The following is a 14,350-nucleotide window of genomic DNA, read 5'->3' on the forward strand; positions in this document are numbered from 1 at the left end:
CCATGATTTCTGCCCTTCTCATCTACCCAACAGAATGCACATTTGTGTGTATTCATATTCATATACATAGTGTTGTATAACTTCAGAAGCATTATCATGAATTCCCTTAAAGCCCTTCCATGCTTCCTGTAGGTAACAGGCCCAGCCACAGGAAAGGAAGTGGCTCTTTTTTCTCTTATATGTATTGACAGTGGAATTCCAGGATTGCAGTGTGGGGTGCGATTAGCATGGTGGTGTGTGTCTCGGGGTGCCAGATGTTAAAAAAACATATAAGAGGGGCACCTGGGTGGCTCCGTGGGTTAAGCATCTACCTTCAGCTCAGGTCGTGATCTCAGGGTGCTAGGATCAAGCCCCATGTCAGGCTCTCTGCTCAGCAAGGAGTCTACTTCTCCCTCTCCCTCCATGTTCCTGCTTTCTCTCTCAAATAAATACATAAAATCTTAAAAATAAATACATATAAGAGTAGATCTGGAAACACATTTATTTTTTATTTATTTATGATAGTCGCAGAGAGAGAGAGAGAGGCAGAGACCTAGGCAGAGAGAGAAGCAGGCTCCATGCACCGGGAGCCCGACGTGGGACTCGATCCCAGGTCCCCAGGATCGGGCCCTGGGCCAAAGGCAAGCGCTAAACCGCTGCGCCACCCAGGGATCCCTCTGGAAACACATTTAAACCCTGGCCTTGATAGAGTAGTAATGGTTTTGGAGGAGTTGACAGCCAACTCAAAAATGTCTTCACATCCCTTCCCTTGATTGTTAACAATGTGTAAGTAGTTTGCCTTCTTCCCCTCCTTTTCCCTCTCTTTATTTCTCTCTTTCCACTACTTCCTATAAACAGGGTGAATGGTAGTTAAGTTTTTGGGGAGTAAAAAATTATATGTGAAAAAAGTTATATGTGAATTTTTTACTGTACCAGGGTTGGCACCCCTAACTCCCATGTTCAAGGACCAACTGTATATGTATGTGCATTAACTCACAAGATAGAGTTAATGATGGAAGGTATGAACAAGAAGAAATCCTTAGTCTCTGATCCCCTGCTCCAGCACAAAGCTCCTAAACTTTTGTAAATTCTTAATAAAAGCATTAGGAGCATCTGTTGTTTTATTGAGGTGACTCTGGGTGGGCTTCTGTATGTAGGCTGGTCACCAAAAAGACCAAGCCATGATTAGATGCTTGGAATTTTCACCTCATCCCTCATCCTCCAGAGAAAAAAAAAGGCTGTAAATTGATATAATAATTGATCATCCCTATGTGAGTAAATTTCCATAAAATCCCAATAGTACAAGATTTTTAGAGCTTCTAGTTTGGTGAACTTATCTACATTAGGAGGGTGACACATACCCTAACTCTATGAGGACAGAAGCTCCTATGCTCAGAACTCTCCCAGACCTCGCCATATGTTATCTTATCATCTGGCTGTTCATCTGTCCCTTTTATCATATCCTGTAAGAAATTGATAAATGTAAATGTTTCCCACCAAGATGCCAGCCACAAGGCAGAATTTCAAGCTATGTTGTTTTCTCTTGACCCTTGCCATTATACAATATACAACGCTCTTAGAAAAGTGCAATAGTGGGAGCCTGGGTGGTTCAGTGATTGTCTGCCTTCAGCTCAGGTCGCAATCCGGGGGTTCTGAGGTCGAGTCCCACATCGGGCTCCCTGTAGCAAGCCTGCTTCTCCCTCTGCCTGTGTCTCTGCCTCTCTCTGTGTGTGTCTCTCATGAATAAATAATAAAAATTTTTAAGTGCAACAGTAAAAGTTTGTGCTTAGTAAATGCCAGATGCCAAACCTGAGTCTGTCAAAGCCAAGCCCTCCTTCAACCTTATTAGCCCTATTCCCCACTTCTTAGAAATTTAGTTTGGTGAATGTTGGATTCCAAAGCACTGCAGGGGCTCAGATTACCTATTCACTTAATCAGAGTCAAGTAGTCATTTTGCTTTTTTGTTTTTCTTAAAGCTATTATTTATTTATTCATGAGAGACACACAGAGAGAGAGAGAGAGAGACACGCAGAGACACAGGCAGGGGGAGAAGCAGGCTCCACGCAGGGAGCCCACGCGGGACTCAATCCCGGGACTCCAGGATCATGCCCTGGGCCGATGGCAGGCGCTAAACCGCTGAGCCCCCCCAGGGATCCCCAGTCATTTTGTTTTTTAACTTTTTAAATTAAATACACCCAACATGGGGCTTGAACTCACAATCCTAAAATCAAGAGTCCCACAATCCTTTGACTAAGCCAGCCAGGCATCCCTATATTAGTCTTTATCAGCTATTTGATTAGCATTTTTCATTTTCAACCTATGTAAAACGTCAAAATGCATTTTCCATTGTGAAATATATGGAAAAGTGTATTAAACAAATATACCACTAATGAATAAGTCTAAAGAGAACATCCATGTAACTAACACCCACATCCAATGTATAGCTGGCTTTTTTAAAAATTCTGAATATTTTCTTTTCTTTTCTTTTCTTTTCTTTTCTTTTCTTTTCTTTTCTTTTCTTTTCTTTTCTTTCTTTTAAGATTTTATGTATTTACTCATGAGAGACACAGAGAGAGAGGCAGAGACATAGCCAGAGAGAGAAGCAGGCACCCTATGGGGAGCCGATGCAGACTCATCCCAGAACCCTGGGAAAACGACCTGAGCCAAAGGCAGACAATCAACCACTGAGCCACCCAGGTGTCCCTGAACACCTTCTTTCTTTAAAAAAGAAAAGAAAAGAAGAAAAAAGAAAGAAAAGAAAAGAAAAGAAAAGAAAAGAAAAGAAAAGAAAAGAGAAAAAAAAAGAAAAGGAGATCTTACACTTTCAGCAGAATAATGCTGGAAAAATCACTGAAGAAAATATCCCTAAAGGGGTACCTGGGTGGCTCAGTTGGTTGAGCATCTGCCTTCAGTTCAGGTCATGATCTTGGGTTCCTGGGATCAAGCCCCAGTTTGGTCTCATTGCTCAGCGGGGGGGCTGCTTCTTCCTCTACCTTTGCAGCTCCCTCTGCTTGTGCTCTCTCTCTTTCTCTGTGTCAAATAAATAAAATCTTAAAAACACACACACACACAACTATCCATAAATATTCTCTACATCAAAAAATTCTAAGAATCACAACGTTCATAGGAACTTAACTAATCAAATACCATAGTACTAATTTAATCAGCATAAAGAGGTTTTTGAATCTAGAGTTAAAAAATTCATGCTTGTGGAAGAGCAAACTTTTTTTTAAGAACAAACTTTAAAGTAGGCCACTAACTGAGAACTGTGGAAAAAAACAGAGAGCTGAACCAGCTCATTAGAATTTTAAGGATGTGTACAATATGAAACCATTGTAATTTCTTGGATTCTTATGGAAAACATTTTATTTTACTTTCGTATTAAAGTTCGTCAGTATTTAATACTTTGTTTCTACATTTATCTTACTCCTGTGGTAATACTACTACAGAATATTGAGTTTACCTCATTTCCTGACTAATATAAAAAAATCAGATGATTCCATGACCGGTGTATATACAAGTAGATGATTTCTTCTGCCCGCAATCGCTGCTCACCACTCTGGGGAACTCTGCACCTGCATTTCTGAGTGTCAGGACAAACTTATTGACAAGAATACTGTATCTTCCATACTTGCTGAGGATTTTTCAGGAATAGGCTCTGGGAATTTGACAGACTTCTTGCCTCACACCCCAGTGCAGCAACATCCATTTGTTTGTGCTCTGCCTCAATACTCATCACCATTCCAGTATCAACAAAATTTCTGCTAGGAATTTCCTGTGGGTTTACCTTATCTTGTTTGTGTAGGGAGTTAAAACTTTACCTCCACCTTCTTGAGGTTTCCACCTGAGAATTAAATTGACATTAAGACAGACAAAAGAAAAGCATATCAATTTGATTTTTAAGTGTACAAGGAAGTCTCCTCCCCCAGAAATGGAAGACCCAAAGGAGTGGCAAAACCTAAGTACTTATGTGCGCTATTGAACAGAGTGGAAATTGTAGAAAAGTACAGTGTATGGGGGAAACTAAAGGAAGAGAAGTATTTTAATAAGATCTTGTGTAGACTTCTCTCAGCCTTGACTCCTACTTCTGGTATTAAGGCTACTTCTTTCCTCCTGGTGTAGGGAGAGTAATTCTCACCTGGGAGTCTTTCATCTCCTGTTGCAGGGGGAAGAGGGGATGAGGGCCTTTCTTGCACCTGCTGTTTTTCAAGCGCCTTTAGCTCAAAATAATCAATATGTCGAAGTGACATATTTTGGGATAGCTTCCCCTGAGCCCCTTCTCCTGACTTGTTTCCAGCATGTTTCTCTCATCCGCAATGGATTTTGAGAATTGAAGACAAACCGAGGGAAAATTTTCTTCTCACAGTGAAATACCACTATGCCCACTATGTGCTTAATTGCTTCTTGTTTTCAAGATTTTATTTATTTATTAGAGACCCACCAAGATGCCAAGATGCCAGGGAGACACACACACACACACACACACACACACACACACACACACACACAGGCAGAGGGAGAAGCAGGCTCCATGCAGGGAGCCCGACGTGGGACTCAATACCAGGACTCCAGGATCACGCCCCGGGCTGAAGGCGGCGCTAAACCGCTAAGCCACTGGGGCTGCCCTGCTTCTTGTTTCTTTTCTTTTTTCTTTTTCTTTTTTTTTTTTTTTTTGCTTGCTTTTTGTTTTCTAACATGTTTTCTAATGTTAGATTCTCTGTTCAAATCTAAAACCACAGTCTTCTAAAAGTCAACCACTAAATTCCTTCATTAGTTCCATTATAGTCACAAGACCTATTAATGCCATGTTCTTTTCCTATTATTAAAAAATCTCCTTTCTTAGCTTAACTTCTAAAAAGCCATTAATTGGTCTCCTCCTTTGCTCTCAAGGATGTTGTCCAGTACCAACAAACACTGTCCTTCTCCTTTTTATAAGAATTCCTGATTTTCATTCAGGTATTACCCATTCCCTTCAGCTATGGGCTTCAGGGAAAGCTAACTCCACCCTGAAGGCAAGGGCAGTGATGGTGATCCCTGTTTGGTTTAAGCCAATCTCAACATTCCATCCAGGCAATGCTGATATGTGATTTAGGTCACATACTTGGGGATCTGAATGTCCTCGCCAACTAAACATGAAGGAAGAAGTATGAAGCCCCATTCTGGCAGCCACCTTATGACATCATAAATGGCCAGGCACACAGACAGACAGAAACAGTTCTTGTTATCATCCTTGAGCTATTGGATCAATCAAATATGAAACCAGACCTATTCCTGAATTCCCATACAATAAATTTCCTTATTTTGTTAAAAATACTGTTTTTTAGAGCAGTTTTAGGCTCACAGTAAAACTGAAAAGAAGGTACAGAGATTTCCCAGAAAAACCATGAGAGACTCTTAACTCTAGGGAACAATCTGAGAGGTGCTGGAGGGGAGGGGAGTGGGGGGATGGGGTAACTGAGTGGTGGGCATTAAGGAGGGCACGTGATGAGTACTGGGTGTTTTTTTTTTTAATTTTTATTTGTTATTTTATTTTATTTATTTATGATAGGCACACAGTGAGAGAGAGAGAGAGAGGCAGAGACATAGGCAGAGGGAGAAGCAGGCTCCATGCACCGGGAGCCCGATGTGGGATTCGATCCCGGGTCTCCAGGATCGCGCCCTGGGCCAAAGGCAGGCGCCAAACCGCTGCGCCACCCAGGGATCCCAGTACTGGGTGTTATACGCAACTAATGAATTATTGAATACTACATCTGAAACTAATGATGTACTACATGTTGGCTAATTGAATTCAAATAAAAAAAAAACATATACCTCCTGCCCCATACATGCACAGCCTCCCCCAATACCAATATCCCCCAACAGAGTTCTGCATTTGCTGCAATTCTTAAAATACCTTGACCTGTTATTACCTGAAGTCCTTAATTTACGTTAATTCTGGGTATTGTACCTTCTATGGTTTTGGACAAATGTATAATAACATGAATCCACCATTACAATACACAAAATAGTTTCACTGCCCTAAAAGTCCTTTGTGCTTCACCTATTCATTCCTCCCTCCCCTGCAACCCCTAGCAACCACTGATCTTTTTGCCATGTTGCCTTTGCCAGAATGTCAGAGTTGGAATCATACAATATGTAGCCTCCTCAGATTGGCTTTTTTTATTTCATTCCTTCATGTCTTTTCATAGCTTGATAACTCATTTCTTTTTATTGCTGAATAAGATTCCAAAGTCTGGAAGTACTAAAGTTTGTTTATCCATTTATCTACTGAAGGACACCTTGGTTGCTTCAAACTTTGGCAAATTATGAATCAAGCTGGCATAAACATCCATGTGCAGGGTGTTGTGTGGATATAAGTTTTCATCACCTTTAGATAAATACTAAGGAGGATCATATAGTAAAGTATGTTTAATTTTGTAAGAAACTGCCAAACTGTCTTCCTAAGTGTCTATACTACTTTGCATACCCAGGAACAATAAATGAGAGTTCCTGTTACTCCTCACCCTTGGTAGTGTTTGGTGTTGTCTGTGTTCTGCATTTTGGACATTCTAATAGATGCTGCAGGGGACCTGGGCAGACCACCCCCAAATGTGCCACAATGGCATACTGATTATTTCTAAATACACTATTTTAAGCACAGCCTGTGCAAGAAGGACCCTAAGAACCCGCCCTGTCCCTCTGAAAGCAGGAAATAAATCTCCCATGTGAAAGGCACTTGCCCGGTACCAGGAGGTAAGAGACATCCTTATCACCAGAGATAGGGAATTGAGAGCTGAGAAGGCCACATAAGCCAACTGTAGAGGCCACTTTTAGGCAATAGGCTTGAGCAATGAAAACCTGAGTGAGATAAAACGGCCCCCACAGTGACTACTGGGCCGAATGCAAACAGGTTCATCAGGGGACCCACCTCAAAACAGTCATATGCCCTAGCTGACCAATGGGCTACTTACAACCAGGCACAGGTACTGAAAAAGGAAAATTGCATACATTCCCATACTCCTCAGTAACCCCCCCACCCCACATACATTACTACTAATGTAATGCCCCCCACCACTGCCTCCTCGTAGATAGTCTCTCCCTTGCTGTCCTGCTCTCTGCTCCCTTGCAGTAAACTTCTATCTCCTTGTTTTGCCTTGGGTGAATTATTTCACCACCTGCTGTTTCGCTGGCCTCCACCCTATCGGGTCACCCCACAACAACTTTGTTATCTTCTGCTAATTTACTACATTAGCCCAAATTCTGTTCAGAACTTCTTACTGATTTGAGCTCCCAAACACAGGTTTTCTTTGTCCTGTCAATACCTCATAAATGTGTTGGCTCTTTGTCTAAAATGTATAAAAATTGCTTGCCATAAAAATAATTTTTTTTAAAAAAGCCCTGCCTGGGTCATTTCTTTGGGTCTCAATTTCATTATTGGGCCTCCACGTGCACAGCATAAAACGTTTTTGTTTTTGTTTTTTTCTCCTGTTAATTTGTCTCATGTCAATTTAATTCTTAGACCAGCTAGGAGACCTTGAAGGTAGAGGGAAATAATTTTTCCTCCCTCGCAATGTATAATTTCCTTATGGTTTTTTTTTAAAGATTATTTATTTATTTATTCAGAGAGAGAGAGAGAGAGGCAGAGGGAGAAGCAGGCTCCACGCAGGGAGCCCGACGTGGGACTCGATTCCGGGTCTCCAGGATCACAACCCGGGCTGCAGGCGGCGCTAAATGCTGCGCCACCGGGGCTGCCCTACCTTATGTTTTTTAAACCAGTCGAGTTTATTTTTGTTACTTGCAATCAAAAGAATCCTAACTACTATAAATTCATGACACGGCTAAATAATTCTTAAAAGACTAACTGGAGGGATCCCTGGGTGGCGCAGCGGTTTAGCGCCTGCCTTTGGCCCAGGGCGCGATCCTGGAGACCCAGGATCGAGTCCCACGTCGGGCTCCTGGTGCATGGAGCCTGCTTCTCCCTCTGCCTGTGTCTCTGCCTCTCTCTCTCTCACTGTGCGCCTATCATAAGTAAATAAAAAAAAAAAAAAAAAAAAAAAGACTAACTGGATTCTGGAGGGAATAAAAGTTTAACTGTCAAAAATAAAGCCACACAAGTATACCATTAGGGAAAAAGATAAAAGAGAAAATGTAATAATCATACATAGGAGAAGGTAATCATTAGCCTAACACAAAACCAGGAAACTTGTTAAAAAGAAAATCACAGGCCTAAAATGGTGTCCCCAAGTCAGCAAACCTGGGCTTAAAACCTAACCTAACCGCAATTCTAACCTCTCCTGGGTACATAGTCTGAACTAGTCAGTCAGGAATTTTCTGATCAACCTCAGTGAGGAAATCAGTCACAGGGCCCTCTACATTCCCCAAAGAAAGATGGGTCATCAGTATAAGATCTCCCTGACCCTCCCCCTAAGGAAGGGTGACCTTGCCTGAAACAATCCTTTTATTTTCTTTTGCTAATATCTGCTACCCAATTATGAAACATGTTTAATAAAGTCACTTAGATTTTCAAATTTTTTGGTTGAATTTTTTTTTTTAGGCTAAATGCTATTTATTGAAAAGACCAGAGAAGAGAGAGTACAGACTCCCTGAATTTTGGTTTTTAGCAACACAAAGGAAAAGACCAAGAGATTGCACATCATAAAATGTGAAGATGATAAAAGAAAATGAAAAGATAAAGTTACAGAACAGGAGAAAATAGAACACATAATGGACAGGTAATAAATAAAGGCCTTCTACAAGTCAGTAAGAAATCTGGCCAAAAGATATCAAAAAGCAGCTCTCAGAAGGTAAAATACAAATCAACAATAAATATAGGAAATAATACTAGCTCAACCTGATGGACTAAATCCATAATTTGTCTTCTCCCAAATCCCTTCACAGGAAAGAAAAGACCTTTTATAAAAAAAAAAAAGTTTTTATTTTTAAGTAATCTTTATATTCAATGTGGGGCTCAAATTCAAAACCCCAGTATCAAAGACCACATGCTCCGCTTACTGAGCCAGTTAGGTACTCCAAAATATATTGCTTAAAAAAATAAATCCATGAGTGCCTGGGTGACACAGTTGGTTAAGCATCTGACTCTCAAAAAACAAACAAACAAACAAACAAAAAAAAACAAAACAAAAAAAAAATAAAAAAAAAAAACAAAAAAAAAAGCATCTGACTCTCGGTTTCTTTCTTTCTTCTTTTTTTTTTATAAAATTTTATTTATTTATGATAGTCACAGAGGGGGAGAGAGAGAGAGAGAGGCAAAGACACAGGCAGAGGGAGAAGCAGGCTCCATGCACCGGGAGCCCAACGTGGGATTCAATCCTGGGTCTTCAGGATCGCGCCCTGGGCCAATGGCAGGCGCCAAACCGCTGCGCCACCCAGGGATCCCTGACTCAGTTTCAGTTCAGGTCATGATCTCTGGTTCCTGGGATAGAGCCCTGTGACAAGCTCTGCACTCAGCAGGGAGTCTGAATAAATGTTTAAAAAAATTAGTGATGATGAAACAATAATGAAACACTATTCAAAAGTAAAGTACAGTCCTAAATAGACTTATTGGAATATAATAAGAAAAACAAAAGAACCAATCCTTTATCTCAATAAGTCAGATAAAAATATAGCCATATAAACACAGGAAAAAAGCACTGATTAAAAAAATCAAATAGGGGTGCCTGGGTGGTTCAGTTGTTAGGCATCTGCCTTAGCTCAGGTCACAGTCTCAGGGTCCTGGGATCAAGCCCCATGTCGGGCTCTCTGCTCAGTGGGGAGCCTACTTCTCCTCCCTCTCCCTCTGTGCTCTGCTTCTCCCTCAAATAAATAAATAAAACCCTTTATTTTTTTTTTATATTTTGAACAGATTTTTCTTGTTTTTTTATTTTTATAAATTTATTTTTATTGGTGTTCAATTTGCCAACATATAGAATAACACCAGTGCTCATCCCGTCAAGTGCCCACCTCAGTGCCTGTTACCCAGTCACCCCCACCCCCCGAATAAAACCCTTTTAAAAAAATCAAAGCAGATATTAAACAGAAACAGCAACAAAAATATTAAAGATGAAAAAGTTGGCGGAGAGCTAAAGTATTCTAAGGTCTTTGTTATTTTCTGAGAGGTCAGGATGTTAACTCTTCACTCTGTTAACATTTTAACAGTAAACATTTTAACAGTAAACAGTTACCTCTTTAAAAATTCAACAGTAACCACTAAAAAATAGTTTGATTTCTGTATAAATAAAAGAGAAAAGAAAAAAGGAAATTTTATCAACCCAAAAGAGGGCAAGAAAGTACAAAAGCAGCACAGAGAAAGCACACAATAAAATGACAGTAATACCTGAATATATCCCTAATCAATAATTATTGATGTATCAAACTTGCCTATTAACATAAATGGAACACCAGGCTTGATTTTTAATTAATTAATTAATTAATTAATTAATTTAAAAAGTATATTCTATTTATTCATGACAGACGGAGACATAGGCAGAGGGAGAAGCAGGCTCCTCACAGGGCACCCAATGGGGGACTCGATCCCTGGACATGGGATCATCACCCGAGCAAAAGGCAGACGCTCAACCGCTGGGCCACTCAGGCATCCTCAGACTTGATTTTTTTAAAAATTTATTACAGTTCTTTCCCAGAGACATACCAAATACTTAAAAATATAAGAAAGGAAAAAGAAAGGAGGATCCCTGGGTGGCGCAGCGGTTTAGCGCCTGCCTTTGGCCCAGGGCGCGATCCTGGAGACCCGGGATCGAGTCCCACGAGTCCCACGAGTCCCACGTTGGGCTCCCGGTGCATGGAGCCTGCTTCTCCCTCTGCCTGTGTCTCTGCCTCTCTCTCTCTCTCTGTGTGTGGCTATCATAAATAAATAAATAATAAATAAATAAATAAATAAATAAATAAATAAACAAACAAACAAACAATAAAAAAGAAAAAAAAGGGAAAACAGAGAAAAAGATACACGTGGCAAATACTAAAAACAACAACAAAAAAAACCGATGTAGCTGTATTAATCAGTCCAAATGAGCTCAAAGCAAAAAATAAAGTATTACCAAAGATAAAGATCATGATTTTAAAAAAATTTCAATTCATCAAGAAGACACAATTCTAAACTTGTTGCATTTAATAAGCTCACTTTAAAATATAAGTGATAATAGTATTTGAAGAAAATAAGGGAAGTGATTTTTCTAATCTGAGAGTATCTATATGAGTATCCTCAAAAGCATTTCCTACACTATAAAATATTGTTGAAGGAAAATAAAGAAGACCTAATAAATGGAAAAACATCCCACTTCATGAATCAGAAGATTTAATATTACATCTTAATTAACTTAGTTTATTTAAAATGGCACTGTTCCCGTTATGGGACTGAATATTGGCTTCCCAAAAATCACATGTTGAATTCTAATCCTCAGCACCACAGAATGTGATTGTATTTGGAAATAGTGCCTCTAAGGAGGTGATTAAATTACATGAGGCCATATGAATGGACCCTAATCCAATATGACTAGTGTCTTATAAAAAGAGGAGATTAGGACACAGACATGCACGAGAAAAGAACACATGAAGATACAAGAAGATTGTCATCCATAAGGCAAGAGAGAGGTCTGGAACAGATTCTTCCCTCATGGTCCCCAGAAGAAAACAACCCTATTGACACCTTGTGATCTTGTTTTCCATCTTCTAGAAGAACAGGAAGTTAATTTATGTTGTTCACACCACCACTCTGTGTGATTTGTTATGGTCACCCTGGCAGACTCTGCAAATTGATGTACAGATTAAATGCAATCTCCAACAAAATTCCAGCTGGCTTCTTGATATAAATTGACAAGCTGATCCTAAAATCCCCATGGAAATTCAAAGAACCCAGAATCTTGAAAGAGTAAAGTTGGATGATTCCCAATTTCAAAACTTACTATAAAGCAACAATAATCAAGACAATGTGATACACACATAGAACCAACATAAAGATCAACAAAATAAAACTGAGAGTCCAGAAATAAACTCTCACATTTACGGTCGGTTGAATTTTGACAAGGGTGCCAAGAAAATAAGAATGATCTTTTCAGGGTTGCCTGGGTGGCTCAGCGGTTGAGTGTCTGCCTTCAGCTCAGGTTGTGATCCCCGGTTCCAGGATCGAGTCCCACATCAGGCTCCTTGCAGGGAGCCTGCTTCTCCCTCTGCCTATGTCTCTGCCTCTCCTCTCTGCAACCCTCATAAATAAATAAATAAATCTTAAAAAAAAGATATTTTCAATAAATGGTGTTGAGACAATCGGATATCCACATGCAAAATAGTGAATTTGGATCCCTACCTCAAACCATACATAAATTAACTCAAAATAAATCAAAGACCTACATGTCCCTCTACCTATGTCTCTGCCTCTGTGTGTGTGTGTCTCTCGTGAATAAATAAATAAAATCTTTTAAAAAATACCTTTCTTTTAAAAAAATAATAGAAGGAGAACCCACAGAATGGGGGCAGATATTTGTAAATCACATGTTCTTTGATAAAGAACATGTATACACAATAAACAAGTCTTTTGACTCAATAATAAAAAGACAGACCAATTCAAAAAAACAGGACAAGGATCTAAATAAATAGCCTTTCTCCAAAGACATACAATGGTTAATGAGTACATGTAAAGATACTCAACATCATTAGATCAAGAAAATGCAAATCAAAACTATAAAGAGACTATAACCCACTAGGATGTCTATAATGAGAAAACAGATAATAACAAATGTTGGCAAATGTGGAGAAATTGGAACTTTCATACACTGCTGTGGGATTTCAAGTGGGACTTTGAAAAACAAGCTGGCAGCCAGCCCCTCAAAAAGGTTTAACATAGAATTACCACATGACCCATCAATTCTATTTCTGTATATACAGAAAAATGAAAACATAGGTCAGCAAATTGCAGAACAGTAGATATAGTATGTTCACACACCCATATGCTTATATACTGCAAGCATACAGAAAAAAATCAAGATGTATGCACCTATCTTTGGGGGAAAGGAGAAACTGGAAGGAGAAGAGATTCTATCATTTCACATTTTAAACTTTTCAGTATTGCTTACATCTGTTTCAAATAAATGTACTTTTTTCTCTAAAAAAGAGGAAATTTTTATTTTGATTTTTGTAATACAGATTAGTTTAATATGCAAACCTGTGGCAATTACTTGGAGACCATGAGAAATGAAACACACATGCTCAGTCTCTGGTGGTTAGGAAATCAAACATTAGGGACACCTGGGTGGCCCAGCGATTGAGCATCTGCCTTCAGCCCAGGGCTTGATCCTGGAGTCCCTGGATCAAGTCCCACATCGGGCTCCCTGCGTGGAGCCTGCTTCTCCCTCTGCTTCTCTCTCTCTCATGAATAAATAAATAAAATCTTTTAAAAAAAGAAATCAAGCATTACTTTTCTGCTTCACATATTCTATGACTTTCACATACACTACCATGTCTGATCCTCTATGAGAGACTTTTACCATGTTGCCTACAAGAACTATGAGACCCAGAGAAATAAAACACTTGCTTAACGCTGCAGAACTAGTTAATAAGGCCAGAGCTAGAACTCGGATTTTACTTCACCAGAATGCTGCTGCACAACTTTGAATTCCACATTTGGAGTTAGTTAAGGCCCTGTCACTAGATAACTTCAGTGGCTTAAGTATTCTCCAAGCCTCAAGTTCCTCCTCTGCAATATTTGAAAAATCCTCCCAGTGTTTTGTGAACAGGTTAAAATTTGTATATAAAGCATTTGGGCATTGATAAGGAGTAGTTATTGTTGTATGTATAAATAAAATGCTGTGCATCTCTGTACTGTATACCTGTACTGCTTCTGTGGTCACACTCAAAAGGTTGACTTTTGCTATCTACTAAGGCTGAACATATTCATTCCCTATAATACCGCAATTCCACTCCCAGGTATATACCCCACTGAAATGCACATCTATGTTGGACAAAAGATAGGTTCTTGAATGTTCACTGCACTATAGTCTCAATCTGAGAACGATCAAATGCCCACTGGTAGTAAAGCTGACAAACACTTGTCCTGGCACAAAATGGAATACCACTTAGCAATGATAATAAACGATCTACAACTACACCCAACAGTACACATAATCTCACAATGTTGAGTGAAAGAAGAAAGACAGGGAAGAAGACGCACCGAAGGATTCATTCCCATTAAACCACTCATTTTGTCGGAATAGGAGAGTACCTTCGGGGACAGGGATTGGTGCCAGGAGCAGGAATGAGAGTGGCTACTGGAGTGCAGGTAATGAGGTTTCTGGATTCGCGTGCTTGGTTGCGTGGGTATATTCCAGGTTGTGAAAAGTCATTGGACTTGTACGCTGAGGGTTGGCGTGTTTTTTGTACATATAAT

The sequence above is a fragment of the Canis lupus genome, chromosome 8, assembly GCF_003254725.2.
Source record: "Canis lupus dingo isolate Sandy chromosome 8, ASM325472v2, whole genome shotgun sequence".
Taxonomy (NCBI): Eukaryota; Metazoa; Chordata; class Mammalia; order Carnivora; family Canidae; genus Canis; species Canis lupus.